This window comes from Schistocerca nitens, chromosome 3 (genome assembly GCF_023898315.1).
Source record: "Schistocerca nitens isolate TAMUIC-IGC-003100 chromosome 3, iqSchNite1.1, whole genome shotgun sequence".
Classification (NCBI taxonomy): Eukaryota; Metazoa; Arthropoda; class Insecta; order Orthoptera; family Acrididae; genus Schistocerca; species Schistocerca nitens.
In genome coordinates this window covers 325,441,549-325,466,023 of record NC_064616.1, presented here as the reverse complement: position 1 = coordinate 325,466,023, position 24,475 = coordinate 325,441,549, and the positions used below count along the sequence as shown (strand labels likewise).

Genomic DNA, 24,475 nt, shown 5'->3' with positions numbered 1-24,475 from the left:
GAGTTACTGGTAACTGGAATTCCGAGGTTTCCACAGACAGATGAAGTTGCGAGATTTTCATTGCTTACCACTGATATGTATTAAAAAAAAATTAATTGAATTTTCCGTCGGTGCTTGGCGGAACATTACTACGATATTGAAATGGAAATACTTCCCAGTGTTCTGCAAAATTATATTTGACTACATAAGAAAATTCTGTTCACAATAGAGCTGGCAGGCTCCTCCGTAAGTTTCTTGGGACTTAATATATATACTGCTACGAAGAGACACTTAACATTTACAGTAAAACCGTAGCTATAGATACGGTAATCCCTGGAACGTCCCAGCACCCACAGACACACCAATACGCAGCTTTCCATTCAATGGTGCATCGCTTCATATTTTTCCCATGGGAATCTGGTTTTCAGACAGAACCACAGACCAAAATGTAGACTTTCACGGCCGGAAATGTCATGTTCATTATAAATAGTTCAAATGGCTCTGAGCACTATGGGACTTAACGTCTAAGGTCATCAGTCCCCTAGAAACTACTTAAACCTAACTAACCTAAGGACATCACACACATCCATGCCCGAGGCAGGATTCGAACCTGCGACCGTAGCGGTCGCGCGGTTCCAGACTGTAGCGCCTTTAACCGCTTTTTTTTTTAATTTTTTTTTTAGTCACCAGGAAAAGGGTAAATGAAAAAAGATCTTTATTGGTACAAACTTAAATACAACAGAAATGCCATCCTTCCGGCGAAAATAACACAAGACAATATACTCGTACAAGGCGAGGAATTTTTTTTTTTATGAACAAGGTGTAGGGAAAAAAAGAATAATAATTCTGATGTAATCTAAGAGGTGTGAAGCAATATACAGTGGAGTGAGGGAAAGACCAGTGTTGTCTGGGGTAGTGCATTGAAGAAAGGAGGCGCGTGTCCATGCGCCTACTCCACTGTGGGTGACAAATGTAGAAAGGAGCGCGGGGAGTCTCACATGTCAGCAGGGGGGGCGGGAGTGCTGTCGGCGTGTGGCACCATCCAACTGAGCGGGGGTGAAGTAAAGATCGCATGTAGGTAGTTGGCGAAGAAGGCGCGGTAGCACGGTCGCTGTTCAACTTCACTGTGGGCGGTTTGTAAGTACTGCCAGAAATCAAGGCGTGATTTGTCGCCACCATTATACATGTAGGTGATCGTCCACCCCCTGACCCATACAATCGCATGATTTTTGGAGGCGGGGAAATAAGAATTCTCAGGATGGATAAAAGTCCGTGGGTCAATCGAGTCCGGCGGAACGCGGAGGTAACAGGCAACAAACTGTCGGGCAAGTTTCCAGACGTCACTGGTGGCAGCACAAGTCAGTTGGTGGACATCGTCATCCACGAGGTGGCAAATGGAACAAAGTGGAGAGTCCTGTAGTCCGATGGCGTGAAGGCGATGGTTTGTGGCGAATTTTTCATTTGCGAATTGGTACCATGTTGCCCGGACGTTGGAGGGAAGAAAAGGCTGGTGGATGTGACGCCAAACCGTTGGCCACCGCGTGGACGGATGTCTCAGTTCGATATTGTTGCTGGATATGGAACGAAGGAGTGGGGTGTAAAAATCTTTAGGTCGAGGAGAACGCGTGGTCGGTAAGTGCGTGTGAGCATAACTGAAGTCGACGATGAAATCAGAAATGTGGGTCAAATGGTGCTTGATGTGTCCGACTGGTACTGGTGGTGTTATGGTCGCGGGCACAAGAATTTCCAGCAAGCTGCGCGTAAGGGAGGTGCCCCCGTGCCACTTCTTGTGCATGGTGGACATGTACAAGGACGCCGCTCGGAGTCGCACATTGACAAGGCCGAGGCCTCCTGCTCGCGGGGGAAGGGTGAGCGTGTCGCAGCGGACCTTAAAGATCGTACCGGCCGTAAGGAAGTATCCGAGGGCAGCCTGGAGGCTGCGTCCAATAGTTGATGGCAGCGGGAGGACCTGTGCGATGTGGACCATTCTGGCCGCCACATGTTGATTGAGGTATTGGACACGTTGTAAAGAATCGAGTCGTCGGAGAAGATTTTGTCGCACCGTCGTGCGGATAGTTTGGAGTGCACGCCGATAATTGATGGCAGCGGAGCGGCGCACGGTGGAGGTGAAAATGATATCAAGATATCGTAGTTGTACACACGGGAGAGGTGCTAAGTCGTCGTGTGAGAGGCCGCGTCCAATGGGCATCGCCGCGGATTTAGCCACATTCATGTTACTGCCCGCTGCAGTGCCGTACGTTGATATCAAATCAAGTACCGTGTGCGTTTCACTCCGTGAGCGGATCAAGAGGAGGAGGTCGTCCGCATACGCACGACATCGAAAACTGTGCTGTCGCAAAGTGAGACCAGAAAGGTGGTTCGTCAGACTCCCGATGAGTGGCTCCAGGCTTATGGCATACAGTAGGGTCGAAAGTGGGCAGCCTTGCCGTACGGAACGCCGGATCGCCACTGGTCCCGCCACACGGCCGTTAACCTGAATCAGAGATTCGGCGGTGCCGTACAGGCGCCGGATCACGTCGATAAAGGTTGGTGGAAAACCCATGCGGTTCATCACTGAGAACAGAAAAGGATGCCGCAATTTGTCGAATGCGCTGTCAAAATCAATGGCAACCACTGCTGCGCGGAGTCTGCACGCCGCTGCCAGTGCAATTAAATCGCGACATTCTCCTGTGGCCGTTTGTATATTAACTGAGCCGCCCGGAGTTGTCTGTTCCGGGGATAGAATGCTAGGCAGGATCTTGCGGCATCGCGTTGCCAGTAGGCGTGTAAAAATTTTACAGTCTGCGTTAAGCAGAGTCAGGGGACGGTAATGTGCTGTCGTCACACCTGGTGTCGGTTTGTGGATGGGTATAATAATTCCCGTGACGAAGGACGGCGGTACGGCGTTCCCCATCGTCAGCAGTTCATTAAACATCGTTGTCCACCGTGACGCCATTAGTGTGAAGAAAGCGCGATAAAATTCTATCGGCAATCCGTCGACACCAGGTGACTTATTCAGAGCACCTTTTTTGATTGCATCGTGGATTTCGTCACGCATAATGGGCTCCATCAGCTCGTCCGCTTCGTCGCTGGTGAGGGTGCGAGTTACGTGTGGTAACACAGACTCCTCAGGGTGGTTGTTGGTAGTCTCCTCCTGGTACATTGTACGGTAGTGGTCGACAAAGGCACTGACGATTTCGGCCTGGCAAGTGACGTGCTGGCCGCGACAGGTGGTGATCTCGGTGATGAGTTGTCGTCGTCGATGTTTCCTATCGGAGGCGATATGATGCATGGTCGGATGTTCTTGTTCCGCCGAATCTTGACGTCGGGTTCGCACCATAGCCCCCTGCAGTCTACGGCGTGTCAAAGTTACAATTTGCGCCTTAATCCTGCTGCGTTCCCTCTGGGTGTCGGGGGTGGGCGGTTGGGCGTCCAGGTCGCGGAGAACGGCGTAGAAATAGTCGGTAGCGTGCCGGCGCCACATAGCAACTTCCTTTCCATACTGAATCAAAGTACGTCGAATGGCAGGTTTGGCACATTCTAGCCACCAGGTCAAGGTCGTGCCGTATTTAGGTAAGCGACGTTCACAGGTGGCCCATGTCTCGGTAACACGTTGAAGACATTCGGGATCATGAAGATGGGAGGTATTTAGCTTCCACGGTGCACGACTACGCCAGACCACTTGCTTGGGGAAGAGAATGTTGCAGATGTAGGCACAGTGGTCCGAAAAGGCCAGGGGCCAAAGTTCTGCACCTTGGACTGCAGGCGTGAGTTCCCGAGAGACGTAAATTCTATCAAGGCGGCTCGCGGAGTGACTCGTCTGGTAAGTATGTCCAGGCGCGTCGCCGTGCCGAACTTCCAAAGTGTCGCGGAGCAACAGATCTCGGACGACAAGACGCAGTTCTTGACAGGTGTTGTAGTGAGGCACTTGATCTTTAGGGTGCAAGACACAATTAAAATCACCCCCAAGCAAGTAATGGTCGCAGCGTCCAAGAAACAAAGGAGCGATGTCTTCTGAATAGAAGAGTGCCCTGTCGCGTCTGCGGGTGGAGCCTGACGGAGCGTAAATGTTGACGATAATGGTCCCCATGACGGTGACGGCCATGCCTCTGGCAGATGGAAGGTATGTGATATCGGCCACTGGAATGCCTTCTCTGGCGTAGATGGCTACGCCGCGTCCCAGGTGGTCACCAGGAGAAGGATAAGTGTTATATCCCGCGACGTCTGGAAGAGTGGCCAGGTGTACTTCCTGTAGTAGTGCGATATCGACGTCCGACGCCCATATCATCTCTCGCAGCAGTTGAAGTTTCACGGGTGAGCTAATGGTGTTAGTGTAGATCGTCGCTATTCGGTAGGTTTGGAGCCGTACCCCGCCGTGGAGGGGAACTCCACCGGCGGAGGATGAAGAGAGACGAGGCAACGGTGAGTCGTGCCGTACGCCACCCGACGGCGTTATCAGCGGCGTAACGATGCTTCCGTCTGGGGTAACTCTGTCCCCAGCGTGTGGTCCGGGTCCTCATCGACGTCCTCACTCCACACCATTGAAGGCGTTGTCGTTGTGATGGTCGTACGTTCCACTTCGGTCGTAGGGGCAGAGGACGTCTCGGCGGCAGTCGCATCTGCGGAGTCCATTGGTTCAGGAGCACCTGAGCGAGCCAGTAGAGTAGGCATCGACGTATCCACAGTCGGCGTCATGTTGTCGTCATTCGTATCGTCGTGTAGGTTCTCCGAGGCCTCGTCGGGTCTGACGACCTCTGGAGCATCGGGGGGTGGTGATCCGTCTCGTTCCGAGACCGTACGGCGCCTCCTCTTGCGCCTCTTAGGTGAACGTTGTTTGCGGGTTCGCCCCTCCGTGTCGGAAGACGGGAGGGAGTCGCGCCGCTCTGAGAGGAAGGCCGCCGCGGGAACGTCAAATGAAGGGGCGTCCATATGTTCAGGCGGGTGGGTGTCGGAAGTCGTCGCTGTTGGTAGTGGCGCCGGAGTAGCGTCAGGCTTTGAGCGCGACGCGTCGGCCCCAGCGGTATCCGTAGCAGCTGGAAGGGTCACCGGTGCATGGTCCGATGGGCGGCGGCCGGTGGGAGGAGAAGAGAGCGCCGATGCGTAGGTGATCGGTAAAACCGTCGTCGGAGCCGGAGGTGCCACGGTAGCGGCTGGCAATTGGGTGATTCGTCGCTGAAGACACTCAGATCTGAGGTGGCCTTCTTTGCCGCACCCGGAACAGGTCTTGGGTTGGCCGTCGTATATGACAACCGCGCGGCACCCGCTAATTTGCAGGTAAGATGGCACGTGGCGATGGAGGTCGATGGTGATCTGCCGTACACCGTTAAGAACGGGGTACGTTTGGAATTGCGCCCAGCGTTCGGCAGTGTGGCCATGTACAGTGCCATAGGGGCGGAAAGCCGCGATAACGTCTTCCGCTGGAAGCTCGAACGGGAGTTCGAAAACTCGTATGGTGCGCATTCCTAAGCCGGCATGGTCGACAGTGGCCGCTCTGACATTGCCGTCGGCGTGGCAAAAGCGTAATCCATGGTTGGTGTCACGAAGTATTCCTTCACATACCGCGTCATTGACGACTTTGACGTACACAGTACTGCTTAATATGGACAAATGGATGCCCAAGATGTCAGAAGCTGGGATCTTAGCAACGTCGCGTAGGAAGCGTTCCACTTCCAAGGCCTTTGGTCGTGCGTAGTCGTTGCAGAAGTTGAAACGTAAAGTTGATTTTCGAAAACGGTTGGCCATGATTCTAGTGCACGTAAGCGACACGTAAGTGACGGCCGCTGAAATGTAAACAACAGCGAGCGCGCGCGCTCCGCAGGCGGAAATAACAACACGTCCGCACTGCACGGCGGCGAAAGCCGGACTGCCAACCCCGGCCGGCATGTCCATTATAATTACCCGGGCTGTTATGCCGTGGTCGGTTGATGAATGCTGTTTCAATTCCCAACGTTTCGTCCCCGTGTGTGGAGGACATCTTCAAGGGAGTCTGTAGCTCGATGGAAAGTTCAACACACCCACTGGCTCGCTACTGACTGCCGCTAAATTCCGTGTCCGCGTGCTCCCGCGCCGAGGCGTGACGTCACGTGTTTTGAAAACGTCAGTGCAATTGTCCGCTGTCCGCTGCCGTCGACAGCCGTTGCCATCACCCAGTGGTGTGTGTGTGTGTGACGTGTGACGAGGGCCTCTCGTCGGGTAGACCGCTCGCCTGGTGCAAGTCTTTCGACTGGACGCCACTTCGGCGACCTGCGCGTCGATGGGGTGAAATGATGATGATTAGGACAACACAACACCCAGTCCCTGAGCGGAGAAAATCTCCGACCCAGCCAAGAATCGAACTCGGGCCCTCACGATTGACAGTCTGTCGCGCTGACCACTCTTTTTTGTTTGTAGTTACGAAAACCTTGCCAAAAGTTGAAGTTCCGCAACTGCAGACCTGAATTTTCATAACACCAACAGCATATCAAAATTTTTATTTAATGTTAAAACCAGACTGCAACCTTTCACACAGAGTGGTGTATACAGGGTGTCTCTCCCAAGAGTCATCAAGCACATTTTCTCTGGTGTTTCAGCAGATAATCGCGATTTCATTTTCGCATTGTGTAGCTGGAGTCAGTCCAAACCGATAGTGCCCATCACGTCTTTCATGTGAAGCCCAGTGGCGACGGAAAGCGTCGGTTTTTTCTTTTTTTTTCGTTATAAACGAAATGATTTTCAAAGCGGAATTTTACGTTCTCATTCGATAGAGCGATCACAGATTAGTCTAGTCCGATATTCGTTTTATCGATATGTATTAACAGGGATAGTAGAACGCTAATAATAACTACTTTATTAGTGGGCTGTGTATTTACCCGTCTAGCGGCGTGCAGCGGTACTGCGGAGCGGGTCTTTCAGCGTGTTCCAGGAATGAAGACACGTGCATGCATTAAAACATAAAAATTACATAACGTTATTTTTTCGAAGTGATAATATTATAACTTGATTGATTACACTTCGTATTCTGTTTTTGTTTTCCTTTAGGTCTGAATTAATGCTGTGAGTTGAACAGAAGTAGATCCTTAGCAACACATACTGGACTGCATTTGTAGATTAAGCTCATCCAAATCTCTAATGACCTAGTTGTCGACGTGACGTTAAACACTAATCTCCTCCTCCTCCCATCTCAAATTAAAAAAAAAGGTTATATTGAAGTACGGTACGAGCTGATCCTTTTAAACAGATGTAATTATTTCCCAGTCTGGATTTAATTGAAATGGTTGATATGGCTCTGAGTACTATGGGACTTAACATGTGAGGTCATCAGTCCCCTAGAACCAGCGACCGGCCTATCTTCTAAGATAAGTTGTAGGTTCAGTATTGCCTCACGTGTGCCGACATTTCTACGGAATCCAAACTGATCTTCCGCAAGGTCGGATTCTACCAGTTTTTTCATTTGTGTGTAAAGAATTCATGTTCGTATTTTGCACATTTGACTTATTAAACTGATAGTTTGGTAATTTTCACACCTGTCAACGCCTGCTTTCTTTGGGAGTGGAAATATTACATTCCTCTTGAAATCTAAGGTATTTCGCCTGTCTCATACACCTTGCTCACCAGATGGAAGAGTTTTGTCAGGACTGGCTCTCCCGAGGCTATCAGTAGTTCTAATGGAATTTTGTCTACTCGTGGGGTCTTGTTTCGATTTAAGTCTTTCAGTGCTCTATCAAATTCTCACATAGTATCATATCTCCCATTTCATCTTCATCTACGTCCTCTCCCAATTCCATAATATTGCCCTCAAGTACATCCACCTTGTACAGGCCCTCTATGTTCTCCTTCCACCTCTCTACTTTCCCTTCTTTGCTTAGAACTAGTTTTCCATTTGAGCTCTTGATATTCATAAAGGTGGTTCTCTTGTCTCCAAAGGTCTCTTTAACTTTCCTATAGGCAGTATCTATCTTACCCCTAGTGATATATGCCTCTACATTCTTACATTTGTCCTCTAGCCATCCCTGCTTAGCCATTTTGCACTTCCTGTCGATCTCATTTTAGAGATGTTTGTATTCCTTTTCGCCTTCTTCATTTACTGCATTTTTATATTTTATCCTTTCATGAATTTAATTCAATATCTCTTCTGTTACCCAAGGATTTCTATTAGCCCTAGTCTTTATACCGACTTTATCCTCTGCTGCCTTCACTATTTCGTCTCTCAAAGCTACCCATTCTTCTTCTACTGTATATCTTTCCCCCATTCTTGTCAATCGCTCAATAATGCTCACTCTGAAACTCTACAACCTCTGGTTCTTTCAGTTTATCAGGGGTCCCATCTCCTTAAATTCCCACATTTTTGCAGTTTCTTCAGTTTTAATCTGCAGTTCATAACCATTAGATTGCGGTCGGAGTCCTCATCTGTCCCTGGAAATGTCTTACAATTCAAAACCTGGTTCCTTGGAACCTTCCAGTGTCTGCAGGCCTCTTTCATGTATATAACCTTCTTTCATGATTCTTAAACCAAGTGTTGGCTATGATTAAGTTAAGCCCTGTGCAAAATTCGACCTGGCGGCTTCCTTTTTCGTTACTTACTCCAATTCCATATTCTCCTACTACTTTTCCTTCTCTTCCTCTTCCTACGATCGAATTCCAGTCCTCCATGACTATTAAATTTTCGTCTCCCTTCACTATCTGAATAATTTCTTTTACTGCGCCATACATTTCTTCAATCTCTTCATCATCTGCGGAGGTAGTTGGCAAATAAACATGTACTACTGTGGTGGGAGTGGGCTTCGTGTCTATCTTGGCTACAATAATGCGTTCACTATGCTGTTCGTAGTAGCTTACCCGCGCTCCTATTTTTTATTCATTATTAAACTCACTCCTACAATTCCCCTATTTGATTTTGTATTTATAACCCTGTATTCACCTGACCAGAAGTCTTGTTCCTCATGCCATCGAACTTCAGTAATCCCCACTATAGCTAACTTTAACCTATCCATATCCCATTTTAAATTTTCTAACGTGTCTGCCTGATTAAGGGATCTGACATTCCACACTCTGATCCGTAGAACACCAGTTTTTTTCTCCTGATAACGACGTCTTATTGATCAGTCCCCACCCGGATATCTGAACGGGAGACTATTTTGTCTCTGAAATACTTTACCCAAGAGGACACCATCTTCATTTAACCATACAGTAAAGCTGCATGCCCTCGGGAAATTTACGACTGTAGTTTCCCCTTGCTTTCAGCCATTCGCAGTACCAGCACAGCAAGGCCGTTTTGGTTCATGTTACAAGGCCAGATGATTCAATCTTCCAGGCTGTCGCCCCTATAACTACTGAAAAGACTGCGGCCCCTCTTCAGGAACCACACGTTTGTCTGGCCTCTCAACAAATACCACTTCGTTGTGGTTGCACCTACGGTCCGGCTGTGTTTGTCGCTGAGGAACGCGAGTCTACCCACCAACGACAAGGTCCATGGTTATTGGGAGGAGGTTCTATTACTACTAGCCCAAATGACAAAATATCGCCCAATATGTCCACCTGGGCGGTAGTCAATTATGAAAACCAGTTGCGATACGGAACGATGGGGGGAGGGGGGGGGAAGGGTGCGGAGAGTGGAAGGGGTATGTGATGAGAGTACATTCTATAGTTCGTTTCTAAAAGATTTTTTCAGCAGGTTACCTGATTTCGTCCGAGCCGACTGCGCTCAGCAGCCCAACCTCCTCTCTCCTTTCGCAAAATGTATTTAGCCTCTTGAAATATTATAATAACTAGAATTGTTGATCACTTAAACAAATTGAAGAACTGTAATGAAATGAAAGATACTAGAATAAAATCTGAGATTGAATCGAGGAACGTGGGATGCTTTGATGTGCTGAAGGACTTCGGACTTCATTTTAGATAAACCGTAAATTTAAATACAAAATTGCAGTAGGAGAAGATACTTATCGTCAAAAAAGTTTTGAACTCATTTAACTTTATAAGTAATTTAATGCAATGTTAAGATTTTTCTGCTGTACGACGGTAAACCATCTACTAGAACATTAAACTGTGTTTTGTTAGCAAAGAGGTAATGCATTGTATTACAATTTTAATTCTTCTGGTAATAGAGTGAAGTCATCATATTGAAAAAAAATTAATTTGCCCTTTTATTGTACTTATACTAATGAGCTCTCTCCAACAAATCGGACCCATCCTTTCACAAAATCCTGGCTACGTCCTTGTATCATGACAACTCCGCCTCTTATACCTCCGTGCTCAGATAGCAGTATTTCGACATGGATTAGGCTACAGAACACCGGTGATGTGAGAATAGCAAAGATATGCGTATACGTTGTGGGAACGGCAAAGATGTTACTTATTATTTGTGTTTCTTTTCAGAAGATCTATATTTGGTGATTTTTCATTTACCAATATCTGCTTGTAGACTGAGGAAAAAAAAATAAATAAATCGCTTGCATTCATCTTAAAAATCATTCTTCATTGTGTTACGATGTTACAGTGATAACAGCTAGACATGATTATATGCCATCCTGCGTGAAACACTGGTTGGCAGAGACCCTATCTGACAACAGAACAACTTCAACATAGCATACTGACCTCCAAGTTTACGGCGAGGGGAAACACCAAACCGTCAGCGTTACTCCGAAGATCTTTCCATTTTACGTCAAGTTAAATTGGCTCAAGGGAGAATGAGATGAGGGAATTGAGATCCATTATTGGGAGCAATGTAGCTTTACAGCTGCGGTTTTATTCTCGGAAGGTACAAAGATAATTCCACATCTACCCGTGCCCCTTCTCTGCCGTAACCCAGATACGCCACAAAGCGCAGTCAGGGGGAATCTCGATAGCACATTGCGACAGGGAGAGTGTGCCGTGAGTCACACGTGCGCCGCGCTACAGCTGGCAGACAAAAGCTGCGCCCCCCTCCAATGCACCGGTGGGAATAGGGAGGGGAGGCCGACCGGCCTGCGCAGCCACTGCGTCACTTCAGGTACGACCTCCCGCTCCGCCTGCGGTCACGCACTGCCAAATGTCACACGCCGACACTCGGCACAGCAATTTTGTCAGTACACGCTCACATAATGTTTGCTCTTCGCTTGCAGGTTTTGTGCTAGCTGTCAGTAGGCAAATATGCTGATGTACTTTGATAGTGACAATCCGTCAGCACAACCGCTAATTTAAAAAGTCGCCTTAAGTCCGTAATGAAATCTATAATCAGAAATAAATACAGTTTACTCCATATATGGCCTAGAGAGACACAAAGGAAAACTGTATTAATTCATTTATTTTACTTATTTATTGATTTATTTACCCCAACTAACATAGGACATTCGGGCTCTGTCTTACATCGAACTAAATACGTTACGCTTAAAGTGTAGGGATACATAGTTTCACACAATGTTAACACATCTCGTTGAATTCTGAAGGGCTTGTAAAACTATTTACTTGTGTTAATATGACAGTTTGTAAAGTAGAAAAAAAAATTACTTTCCTCCATTGCCCAAACTTGTTCCGCGTAGGGCTGCCAGTTCCAAAACTAGAAAAGCTAGACTAGGCGTTGCATTTAGCTGGACATTTTGCCCCAGAAGGCGGACTAGCTATTTTAAATACAAACACAATCCGTTGGATGTTTTCAGTCGTCTCTTACAAGGGAAACTCCCCATCGCAACCCCCTCAGATTTAGTTATAAGTTGCCACAGTGGATAGGCCTTGAAAAACTGAACACAGATCAATCGAGAAAACAGGAAGAAGTTCTGTGGATCTATGAAAAAATAAGCAAAATATACAAACTGAGTAGGTCATGTGCAAGATAGGCAATATCAAGGATACTGTGAGCCCAGGAGCGCCGTGGTCCCCGGGTTAGCGTGAGCAGCTGGGTAACGAGAGGTCCTTGGTTCAGGTCTACCCTCGAGTAAAAAGTTTATTTTCCCAAAGTTATGATTTTTCCGTTCGTTCATTGACGTCTCTGTTCACTGTAATAAGTTTAGTGTCTGTGTTTTGCGACCGAACAGCAAAACCGTGCGATTAGTAGACGAAAGGACGTGCCTCTCCAATGGGAACCGAAAACATTTGATCGCAAGGTCATAGGTCAATCGATTCCTCCGCAGGAAAACACGTCTGATATATTCTATACGACACTGGTGACGGTATGTGCGTCACATGACAGGAATATGTTGTCGACCCACCTAACTTGTACACTTGGTGAATGGGTAAAAATATTCTTCTACCTTGCCCGATTTAGGTTTTCTTGTGGATGTGATAATCACTCCAAAAAAAGTGATGAAAACATAAGAGTTTGTCACATAATCTGCAACAAATGAATGCAACAGTTTCACGGTCGCACAGTTCTCCCTGTGCTCTGTCAAAACATACGTTTTTAATGTTTTCAAAATTTTTCGTGTATAGACCGTCAAATCCTGCATATGTCTAAGCAAATCTGAACATGTCCTGGAATTCTGGAGAGCGAAGTTGATTAGATAAAAATTAAAGTTTTCACTCGAGGGAAGACTTGAAGTTAGGACCTCTCATTCCGCAGATGCTCACGCTAACCACGGGACCACGGCGCTCCTGGGCTTGCATTATCCTTGATGTTGCTTATCTTGCACATGGACTACTCAGTTTGCATATTTTGCTTATTTTTTTCATAGTTCCACACAACTTCTTCCTGTTTTCTCGATTGATCTGTGTTCAGTTTTTCAAGGCCTATCCACTGTGCCAACTAAATCTGAGGGGGGTGCGTTGGGGAGGTTCCCTTGTTAGTATCCAGTTACAGTTTCGTTTTGCGAGATCAACCTTAAATGTGCTTAAAATAAATAAATAAATAAATAAATAAAAGGAACATTCAGTAAACAGTCTTATAATTTGGCGGTTACAATAACAAGTGAGTGCTCAGTCCGCTTAGTTGATGTCTCAAAAAATATTCAAATGTGTGTGAAATCTTATGGGACTTAACTGCTAAGGTCATTAGTCCCTAAGCTTACACACTACTTAACCTAAATTATCCTAAGGACAAACACACACACCCATGCCCGAGGGAGGACTCGAACCTCCGCCGGGACCAGCCGCACAGTCCATGACTGCAACGCCTAAGACCGCTCGGCTACTTCCGAGTTGATGTCTTCTTACTTAGATAATCATACGTCAAAGTGAACTAAAAGTTCTTTATTAAACAAAATAGTCAATTATCTATTCTTCTGGGACGAAAAATGAAAACATATTCAATAACTTTTGTCGTTTTAATTAGGCTTATTAAGAAATAGCAATAATCTGTAGATAAGTAATAACATTTCTCATTTGAATCCAGTTTATCGAGAACGTTATTTTCCTTGAAAATCACTTCGTGGAACTCTTGACAGGATAATTTTAAACTGCACAACTTCATATTTGTTACTTTGTCGGTGTGCGATTTATTGCGTTCCTTTATCCATTGGGCGTTCATGAAACTGAACACTTTTTCGGCGTTGGCATTATGGCCTGGAACTGTAGAGTAATAGTCTGCCAGTTTCAATAAGTGCGAATAAAATCTCCACTACGCCCTTGCGTGTCTCAGCACGGGTAGCAGCGAAGGGCGACTGTGGCGGATTGGGGCTGGTTGGCGTCAGCTGATCGGCACGTCCTACTTGCGTCACTCTCTCTGTGCGTCGAGTGGTTGTGACAGTGTGTTAGACTCGTTCGGTCGGAAAAAAATAGGACATGACAATAGCATTGTTAGGTATACCCATATATCCATATGGTGTATCTCACTGTTCATTCTTACACTTGCTTCTCGCGCTTAGACATTAACTCCAAATGGACCATTGTTGTGCGTTCTCTACTTCACCTCTAAAAAGCCTAACAAAAGCTGGGCAGACCATACTAGAATGTATCTGGGTGGACACGACCGTAAGAAGCCGGGCGCCTGGCTACCCTAGTTCCGCCTTATGTGGGCCACATTCAGTGGGCTTCCTTTTTCTGCAGATACTTACAAGGGAACCTCCTCATCGCACCCCCCTCAGATTTAGTTATAAGTTGCCACAGTGGATAGCCCTTGAAAAACTGAACACAGATCAATCGAGAAAACAGGAAGAAGTTGTATGGAACTATGAAAAAAATAAACAAAATATACAAACTGAGTAGTCCATGAGAAGATAGGCATCATCAACGGTATTCTGAGCTCGGGAGCGCCGTGGTCCCGTGGTCCCGTGGTTAGCGTGAGCAGCTGCGGAACGAGAGGTCCTTGGTTCAAGTCTTCCTTCGAGTGAAAAGTTTTAATTTTTTATTTTCAGACAATTATTATCTGTCCGTTCGATGCGATCACTTTTTTGGGAGTGATTATCACATCGACAAGAAAACCTAAATCGGGCAAGGTAGAAGAATCTTTTTACCCATTCGCCAAGTGTACAAGTTAGGTGGGTCGACAACATATTCCTGTCATGTGACGCACATGCCGTCACCAGTGTCGTGTAGAATATATCAGACGTGTTTTCCTGTGGAGGAATCGGTTGACCTATGACCTTGCGATCAAATGTTTTCGGTTCCCATTGGAGAGGCACGTCCTTTCGTCTACTAATCGCACGGTTTTGCGGTGCATTCGCAAAACACAGACGCTAAGCTTATTACAGTGAACAAGGACGTCAATGAACGGACGGACAGATCATAACTTTGCGAAAATAAAGAAAGTAAACTTGTCACTCGAGGGAAGCTTTGAACCAAGGACCTCTCGTTCCGGAGCTGTTCACGCTAACCACGGGACCACGGCAGTCCTGATGAAAAATTATCCTTGTTTTGATTATGTTGCACATGGACTACTCAGTTTGTATATTTTCCTTTTTTTTCATAGTTCCACACAACTTCTTCCTGTTTTCTCGATTGATCTGTGTTCAGTTTTTCAAGGCCTATCCACTGTGCCAACTTATAACTAAATCTGAGGGGGGTGCGATGGGGAGGTTCCCTTGTTAGTGTAGGTTTAACTGCTTTCCTGCAATAGATGCATACACTTCTCATGTGACTGATCGGATGAAGTTCCATAGCTGAAGACTTGGGTTTAAGACAATGGTAGGCATCCTTTCGAACACTTCATGGCCCGACAGCGAGCCATCCGAAATTTATACAGTTAAGTCACTCCCCAGGTTAAATCACGGGCTTTACCGTTTTCTGACTGAACTTGGAACGTGAGCTCATGGAATCATTTTTGAGTAACGTTTTCCGCAATGCATAGCGTCTTTTTCTTCGAACGTCTCCCATTGCAGTTCGTTAAGTATTTCTACGACTCTCTCACGCTAGCTACACAGACCGGTGACGAATGACGCGGCTCTCCTTCGAATCTTTTCTGTCTCTTCCGTTCATTTAAGTGGGTAAGTGTAGCAAACCAACGAACGATACTCAAGAACTGGTTGAACGAGAGTCTCATAAACGTCCTCCTCCCCGCATGGATTACGATTTCTTAGGATTCTTTCAACAAATCTGAATCTGGCAGCTGTCTTCCCCACGGTTAAATTTATGTAGTCAATCCACTTTATATTACCATGCGCAGAAACTCCTAGGTATTTGAAGGTTGTAGAGCAGCCAAACTACGTCGGATCCTTTAGTCTGTTTACATGCACTACATTGATTTATGTTGAGGGGCATTTGGTTCAAAAATGGCGCTGAGCACTATGGGACTTAACATCTATGGTCATCAGTCCCCTAGAACTTAGAACTACTTAAACCTAACTAACCTAAGGACATCACACAACACCCAGTCATCACGAGGCAGAGAAAATCCCTGACCCCGCCGGGAATCGAACCCGGGAATTCGGGCGTGGGAAGCGAGAACGCTACCGCACGACCACGAGCGAGGGGCATTTGGGAATCCTTGCTCCAGGCAACGGCCATCTACAAGAAACTTTTCATTACTTACATACTAACTTTCAAACAATGCTGTCTCTCTCTGTACGACTACGTGAACTGTGTACATTTATTTAACTTATCTCTTTGCTGTTATATCTATGGTTTGCTGCCTAGAAGGTAAAGCAAATCGTACAACTGCTTTTAGAAACATGTAAATGAGAAGAGGAAAAGAAACATTACGCTAATTACATAGAAAATAAATTCTGGAAATCAAAACGGATTATCCAACCAAACGCTCAAATTGTATCTGATTCTACTTGTAAACGGCAACGGCCTTGCCGCAGTGGATACACCGGTTCCCGTGAGATCACCGAAGTTAAGCGCTGTCGGGCGTGGTCGGCACTGGGATGGGTGACCATCCAGCCGCCATGCGCTGTTGCCATTTTTCGGGGTGCACTCAGTCTCGTGATGCCAATTGAGGAGCTACTCGACCGAATAGTAGCGGCTTCGGTCAAAGAAAACCATCATTACGACCGGGAGAGCGGTGTGCTGACCACACGCCCCTCCTAACCGCATCCTCAACTGAGGATGATACGGCGGTCGGATGGTCTAGATGGGCCACTTGTGGCCTGAAGACGGAGTGCTACTTGTAAACTGTTTCCTGAATCTGATCGTCAGCCTGAGGTCTGTTCGTTACACCAAGGCATCGTGTATTGCTGTCCGCGTCCATAGCTGAGTGGTAAGCTTGGCGGACTGCCATGCACGGAGCCCGAGCTTTATCCACTCGGGGCTAGGTTTCTGTTGTTGTTGTTGTTTGGGGAAGGAGACCAGACAGCGAGGTCATCGGTCTCATCGGATTAGGGAAGGATGGGGAAGGAAGTCGGCCGGGCCCTTTCAAAGGAACCATCCCGGCATTTGCCTGGAGCGATTTAGGGAAATCACGGAAAACCCAAATCAAGATGGCCGGACGCGGGATTGAACCGTCGTCCTCCCGAATGCGAGTCCAGTGTCTAACCACTACGCCACCTCGCTCGGTTTTCTGTTGTCCTCCTCATTTCATCGGCATCGACAAGCAAGTCGCAGAAATGGCGTCAAATAAAAAGCATTGCACTAGGCGACCGAACAACCCAAGATGGGATCTCCCGGCCAAAAATGCCATACGATTATTTCATTTCATGGCGCATTGCTCTCATTCTCCGCGAGCGTGCTGACACAAAGCTACGGAGGCTGAGTCGTTAATGTTATACCTGTTGTTATGTACCACGTATCTTCTTTTCTATATAATAATCACTTCCTTGTTATTAATTTTAGTTCAAAATGGTTCAAATGGCTCTGAGCACTATGGCACTTAACTGCTGAGGTCATCAGTCCCCTAGAACTTAGAACTACTTAAACCTAACTAACCTAAGGACATCACACACATCTATGCCCGAGGCAGGATTCGAACCTGCGACCGTAGCGGTCTCGCGGTTCCAGATTGTAGTGCTTTGAACCGCTCGGCCACCACTATTAATTTTAGTGGTCTGAAACAAATCACAATGGTTGTCTTGCATTATGGAGGCTATCACGCCTCGGTACCAGTTTGCGCGTTGCGTCCTCCAAGAGGCGCCCTCATAATGCTCTCCTTTTCCAGTTCTAGCTGCCTGCTTCCTAAATAAGACACCGCCATCATGTTTCACGCTTATATCCGAAACGTGTAGGAAGAGGCAGCGGAGTAACCTGCAATTTGTTTTCTGTATATTCGCACCCATAAACGCTGCGAATTATACGCAACTTAGGCTATTTCATAAACTTTTCTTTTGCACATTATTGCCTACAGATTACGTATTACTTTGGATAAATGAGTGCGATGATGTTACGTACAATGTGATGTGCTCCTTATTACCTACAGTTTATCTACATCTACATCCTTACTCTGCAAGCCACCTGACGGTGTGTGGCGGAGGGTACTTTGAGTACCTTTATCTGTTCTACCTTCTATTCCAGCCTCGTATTGTTCGTGGAAAGAAAGATTGTCGGTATGCCTCTGTGTGGGCTCTAATCTCTCTGATTTTATCCTTATGGTCTCTTAGCGAGATACACGTAGGGATAATGCTTGACTCCTCGGTGAAGGTATGTTCTCGAAACTTCAACAAAAGCCCGTACCGAGCTACTGAGCGTCTCTGTTGCAGAGTCTTCCACTGCAGTTTATCTGTCATCTCCGTAACGCTTTCGCGATTGCTAAATGATCCTGTAACGAAGCGCGCTGCTCTTCGTTGGATCTTCTCTATCTCTTCTATCAACCTTATCTGGTACGGATCCCACACTGGTGAGCAGTATTCAAGCAGTGGGCGAACAAGTGTACTATAACCTACTTCCTTTGTTTTCGGACTGCATTTCCTTAGGATTCTTCCAGTGAATGTCAGTCTGGCATTTGCTTTACCGACGATTAATTTCATATGGTCTTCCCATTTTAAATCACTCCTAATGCCTTCTTCCAGATAATTTATGGAATTAAGTGCTTCCAGTTGCTGACCTGCTATATTGTAGCTAAATGATAAGGGATCTTTCTTTCTATGTTTTCGCAGCACATTACACTAGCCTACATAGAGATTCAGTTGCCATTCCCTGCACCATGCGTCAATTCGTTGCAGATCCTTCTGCATATAAGTACCATTTTCCATTCTTACAACCTCTCAATATACTACAGCATCATCAGCAATAAGCCTCAATGAACTTCAGATGTTATCCACAAGGTCATTTAAATATATTATGAATAGCAACGGTCCTACGACACTCCCCTGCGACACACCCGGAATCACTCTCACTTCGGAAGACTTCTCTCCATTGAGAATGACATGCTGGGTTCTGTTATCTAGGAACACTTCAGTCTTATCACACATCTGGTCTAATAGTTCATATGCTCTTACTTTGTTCATTAAACGATTGTGGGGAGGAACTGTATCAAACGCCTTGCGGAAGTCAAGAAACATGGCATCTACCTGGGAAACCGTGTCTATGGCCCTCTGAGTCTCGTGGACGAATAGCGCTAGCTGGGTTTCACACGATCGTCTTTTTCGAAACCCATGCTGATTCCTACAGATTAGATTTCTAGTCTCCAGTAAAGACATTATACTCGAACATATTACGTGTTCCAAAATTCTACAAATTATATTGTGCAATGTACAGGAACTGAGGAGTTATACAGACAATATCATCCTCCGATTCTGTGGAACAGCATATTTAACTCATTCTTGCTAGTTCTGTCATTTGAGATATTTCATTCCTCCCATCCCCCTTGGACGGTATATGGGTCGTTCCTACTTACCATAGATGCTCTTCTTCCTCTCCTTGGTGAGTCTTAATGCCATCTCAATTATGTTGTTTTTTGGTGCTAGTTATTTTTCTGTGGCTGCATCTTGTCTTGCTGGACAATTTCAATTCATGCTGCGACACATATTCTGGTGATCTGTTTAGCACTTCATATACACTCCTGGAAATGGAAAAAAGAACACATTGACACCGGTGTGTCAGACCCACCATACTTGCTCGAGACACTGCGAGAGGGCTGTACAAGCAATGATCACACGCACGGCACAGCGGACACACCAGGAACCGCGGTGTTGGCCGTCGAATGGCGCTAGCTGCGCAGCATTTGTGCACCGCCGCCGTCAGTGTCAGCCAGTTTGCCGTGGCATACGGAGCTCCATCGCAGTCTTTAACACTGGTAACATGCCGCGACAGCGTAGACGTGAACCGTATGTGCAGTTGACGGACTTTGAGCGAGGGCGTATAGTGGGCATGCGGGAGGCCGGGTGGACGTACCGCCGAATTGCTCAACACGTGGGGCGTGAGGTCTCCACAGTACATCGATGTTGTCGCCAGTGGTCGGCGGAAAGTGCACGTGCCCGTCGACCTGGGACCGGACCGCAGCGACGCACGGATGCACGCCAAGACCGTAGGATCCTACGCAGTGCCGTAGGGGACCGCACCGCCACTTCCCAGCAAATTAGGGACACTGTTGCTCCTGGGGTATCGGCGAGGACCATTCGCAACCGTCTCCATGAAGCTGGGCTACGGTCCCGCACACCGTTAGGCCGTCTTCCGCTCACGCCCCAACATCGTGCAGCCCGCCTCCAGTGGTGTCGCGACAGGCGTGAATGGAGGGACGAATGGAGACGTGTCGTCTTCAGCGATGAGAGTCGCTTCTGCCTTGGTGCCAATGATGGTCGTATGCGTGTTTGGCGCCGTGCAGGTGAGCGCCACAATCAGGACTGCATACGACCGAGGCACACAGGGCCAACACCCGGCATCATGGTGTGGGGAGCGCTCTCCTACACTGGCCGTACACCACTGGTGATCGTCGAGGGGACACTGAATAGTGCACGGTACATCCAAACCGTCATCGAACCCATCGTTCTACCATTCCTAGACCGGCAAGGGAACTTGCTGTTCCAACAGGACAATGCACGTCCGCATGTATCCCGTGCCACCCAACGTGCTCTAGAAGGTGTAAGTCAACTACCCTGGCCAGCAAGATCTCCGGATCTGTCCCCCATTGAGCATGTTTGGGACTGGATGAAGCGTCGTCTCACGCGGTCTGCACGTCCAGCACGAACGCTGGTCCAACTGAGGCGCCAGGTGGAAACGGCATGGCAAGCCGTTCCACAGGACTACATCCAGCATCTCTACGATCGTCTCCATTGGAGAATAGCAGCCTGCATTGCTGCGAAAGGTGGATATACACTGTACTAGTGCCGACATTGTGCATGCTCTGTTGCCTGTGTCTATGTGCCTGTGGTTCTGTCAGTGTGATCATGTGATGTATCTGACCCCAGGAATGTGTCAATAAAGTTTCCCCTTCCTGGGACAATGAATTCACGGTGTTCTTATTTCAATTTCCAGGAGTGTAATACACTGTCACTAACTACGCTGGAGACAGTAGCGCCGCCCCTCCCTCTCCCCCCCCCCCCCTCTCTAACTCTCTCTCTCTCTCTCTCTCTCTCTCTCTCTCTCTCTCTCTCTCTCTCTCTCTCGGTGATATTTGTATGTAATTCAAACTCGATGATGACGCACTCAGGAGTAAGTCGCTTTCCCTCCAGCGTACAGCCTGATGGGATAAACTTTAACTGGCAGATCATTTGGTTATATCTTGAACAGCATCGGCTCTACCTTACTAACTTGACGTAAGGCAGACACTACCTTCTCTTCTCGAGATGTTTTTCCATTAAGAACGATGTAGTGAGTTCCGTTTGCAAGAAAGGCTTCAGTCCAGCCGCACATCTGTTGGTATATTTGTACCCATATACTAGATTTACTGCCTGCATGTCGTGGTCGTGCGGTAGCGTTCTCGCTTCCCACGCCCGGGTTCCCGGGTTCGATTCCCGGCGGTGTCAGGGATTTTCTCTGCCTCGTGATGGCTGGGTGTTGTGTGATGTCCTTAGGTTAGTTAGGTTTAAGTAGTTCTAAGTTCTAGGGGACTGATGACCATAGATGTTAAGTCCCATAGTGCTCAGAGCCATTTGAACTAGATTTACTAGGCGGTGGTATGGAATTGTATCGAGGGCATTCTGGATGTCAAGGAACATGGTGCTCATTCGTGTCCATTCAGAGGTTTTGGTTCGTCGGTAATGATCTCGTCACTGAAGACACTTAAGACCTAGTCTTCCATCCTTTTACAGACATAGCTCTAAATTCTGCAATAAGTATTTTGTAGTAACAGTAATGCGTAGTGACGTAGTGACTACTGCTGTGTACAGAGACTACACCTACCTCTCTATGCAAGTCACTCATTCATCTCTCGTATCCACTACAGCACATATCGTTAGTTCTCATCCGTGCCGCAAGCAATTATTTGTATATGGTGTTACTCTCGATCCCTACACCAGGCCACTAGGTTACATTGTTGGCCATCTGTCCCCAAATGCCGCAAACAGAACGAAACATATCCGTGCACTAAAGAGATCAAACAAATAGTTACCATAATAACGCGTTCCCATAATTATTTTTAACGATCGGTCAACCGATAGGAAGTCTGTTGACGAATGCACTATTATGTCATTTATCCTGTTCGCTTTGTCGCCATGTGAGGTGTGCGGTGGAGGCAGCAAATTTGTTAAACAGTCTTCCTTGAATATCGGTTCTCTAAATTTACTCAACAGGATTTCATGAGATTTTCGTCCTTGCTGAGTATCACATGTAAGTTCCCCTAGCATCTCTGCTACACTTTCATACGGGATATACCGACCAGTTAAGATCATCGCAGCGCGGCTCTGGATTGCTTCGAGGTTTGCTCTCAGGCTAATTTGGTAAGACCTACTGGAGCAGTAGTCGAGAATAACTGACGCTAGCGTATTGCATGCGGATTATTTTACAAATCCACCGTACTGTCTCAGAAACCTCCCAACAAATCTAAGTCTTCTAGCAGCATTCTTTACCACTGGTTTCGTATTGTTTCGTACTGTCACTAACCATCCACACCAGCTTCTTAAATTATGTGTCAAGCTCAAGACGTTTGCAGCTAGTTATGTACAATTCGGTTCTCTCTTTTTGGTATAGTCTTTATCTTGCATTCATATAGAGCTGTCATTCTATACTTTAATTGGGAATACTGTCTTTAGTCTTTCTGCATTCCCTTACGATCAACCAACGATTATAATTTCTTGTAAACAACACAAGAATGCTGCCCTTTCTTAAGAATCTTTTATCTACATCTACATTTATACTCCGCAAGCCACCCAACGGTGTGTGGCGGAGGGCACTTTACGTGCCACTGTCATTACCTCCCTTTCCTGTTCCAGTCGCGTATGGTTCGCGGGAAGAACGACTGTCTGAAAGCCTCCGTGCGCGCTCTAATCTCTCTAATTTTACATTCGTGATCTCCTCGGGAGGTATAAGTAGGGGGAAGCAATATATTCGATACCTCATCCAGAAACGCACCCTCTCGAAACCTGGCGAGCAAGCTACACCGCGATGCAGAGCGCCTCTCTTGCAGAGTCTGCCACTTCAGTTTATTAAACATCTCCGTAACGCTATCACGGTTACCAAATAACCCTGTGACGAAACGCGCCGCTCTTCTTTGGATCTTCTCTATCTCCTCCGTCAACCCGATCTGGTACGGATCCCACACTGATGAGCAATACTCAAGTATAGGTCGAACGAGTGTTTTGTAAGCCACATCCTTTGTTGATGGACTACATTTTCTAAGCACTCTCCCAATGAATCTCAACCTGGTACCCGCCTTACCAACAATTAATTTTATATGATCATTCCACTTCAAATCGTTCCGTAGGCATACTCCCAGATATTTTACAGAAATAACTGCTACCAGTGTTTGTTCCGCTATCATATAATCATACAATAAAGGATCCTTCTTTCTATGTATTCGCAATACATTGCATTTGTCTATGTTAAGGGACAGTTGCCACTCCCTGCACCAAGCGCCTATCCGCTGCAGATCTTCCTGCATTTCGCTACAATTTTCTAATGCTGCAACTTCTCTGTATACTACAGCATCATCCGCGAAAAGCCGCATGGAACTTCCGACACTATCTACTAGGTCATTTATATATATTGTGAAAAGCAATGGTCCCATAACACTCCCCTGTGGCACGCCAGAGGTTACTTTAACGTCTGTAGACGTCTCTCCATTGATAACAACATGCTGTGTTCTGTTTGCTAAAAACTCTTCAATCCAGCCACACAGCTGGTCTGATATTCCGTAGGCTCTTACTTTGTTTATCAGGCGACAGTGCGGAACTGTATCGAACGCCTTCCGGAAGTCAAGAAAAATAGCATCTACCTGGGAGCCTGTATCTAATATTTTCTGGGTCTCATGAACAAATAACGCGAGTTGGGTCTCACACGATCGCTGTTTCCGGAATCCATGTTGATTCCTACATAGTAGATTCTGGGTTTCCAAAAACGTCATGATACAAGAGCAAAAAACATGTTCTAAAATTCTACAACAGATCGACGTCAGAGATATAGGTCTATAGTTTTGCGCATCTGCTCGACGACCCTTCTTGAAGACTGGGACTACCTGTGCTCTTTTCCAATCATTTGGAACCCTTCGTTCCTCTAGAGACTTGCGGTACACGGCTGTTAGAAGGGGGGCAAGTTCTTTCGCGTACTCTGTGTAGAATCGAATTGGTATCCCGTCAGGTCCAGTGGACTTTCCTCTGTTGAGCGATTCCAGTTGCTTTTCTGTTCCTTGGACACTTATTTCGATGTCAATGCGTATTGAGAACACCCTAATACGCTTCTTCGGGTCACATTTTATGTTTGTTTCTGTTGATCATTCACCGCTCGGTTTAATGTACTGGGTTCTATTAGTCAAAAATTTTTTTGCTAAGCACTGCACCTTAATCACATACGTTGTTACGTGTGAAACACCGTTTGTGCTTGTGTTTTATGTATCAGTCATAAGTGCGACTGATGACAATATGACTTTCGGATATACAGGATTGTACAGTCGTACTACTTGGTCTGTTTCACAAATTGTTTTCTAGTCGATAAGTTCTGGAGGAAAATAATTTCAGGTAACGACACTTCCTTCCGTTTCCACTGCTCTTTCTCCGTTAGTTACGAGTTGCTTTGTTCTTTTTTTCAGGTGAGTGAACGCTGCGCGGGCATTAGATGTAAAAGGAGCATACAACACGACACGATTCAAATCATTCACTCGTAAGTAATATTAAGTATTATTATTATTATTATTATCAACTCAGATAGAAAT

The 24,475-nt window shown here is 46.5% G+C and overlaps 1 pseudogene; it reads left to right on the top strand.

The window, feature by feature from the left end:
* Positions 1 to 16,087: 16,087 nt before the first annotated feature.
* On the top strand, positions 16,088 to 16,204 carry LOC126250319 (5S ribosomal RNA; annotated as a pseudogene).
* Positions 16,205 to 24,475: the final 8,271 nt, after the last annotated feature.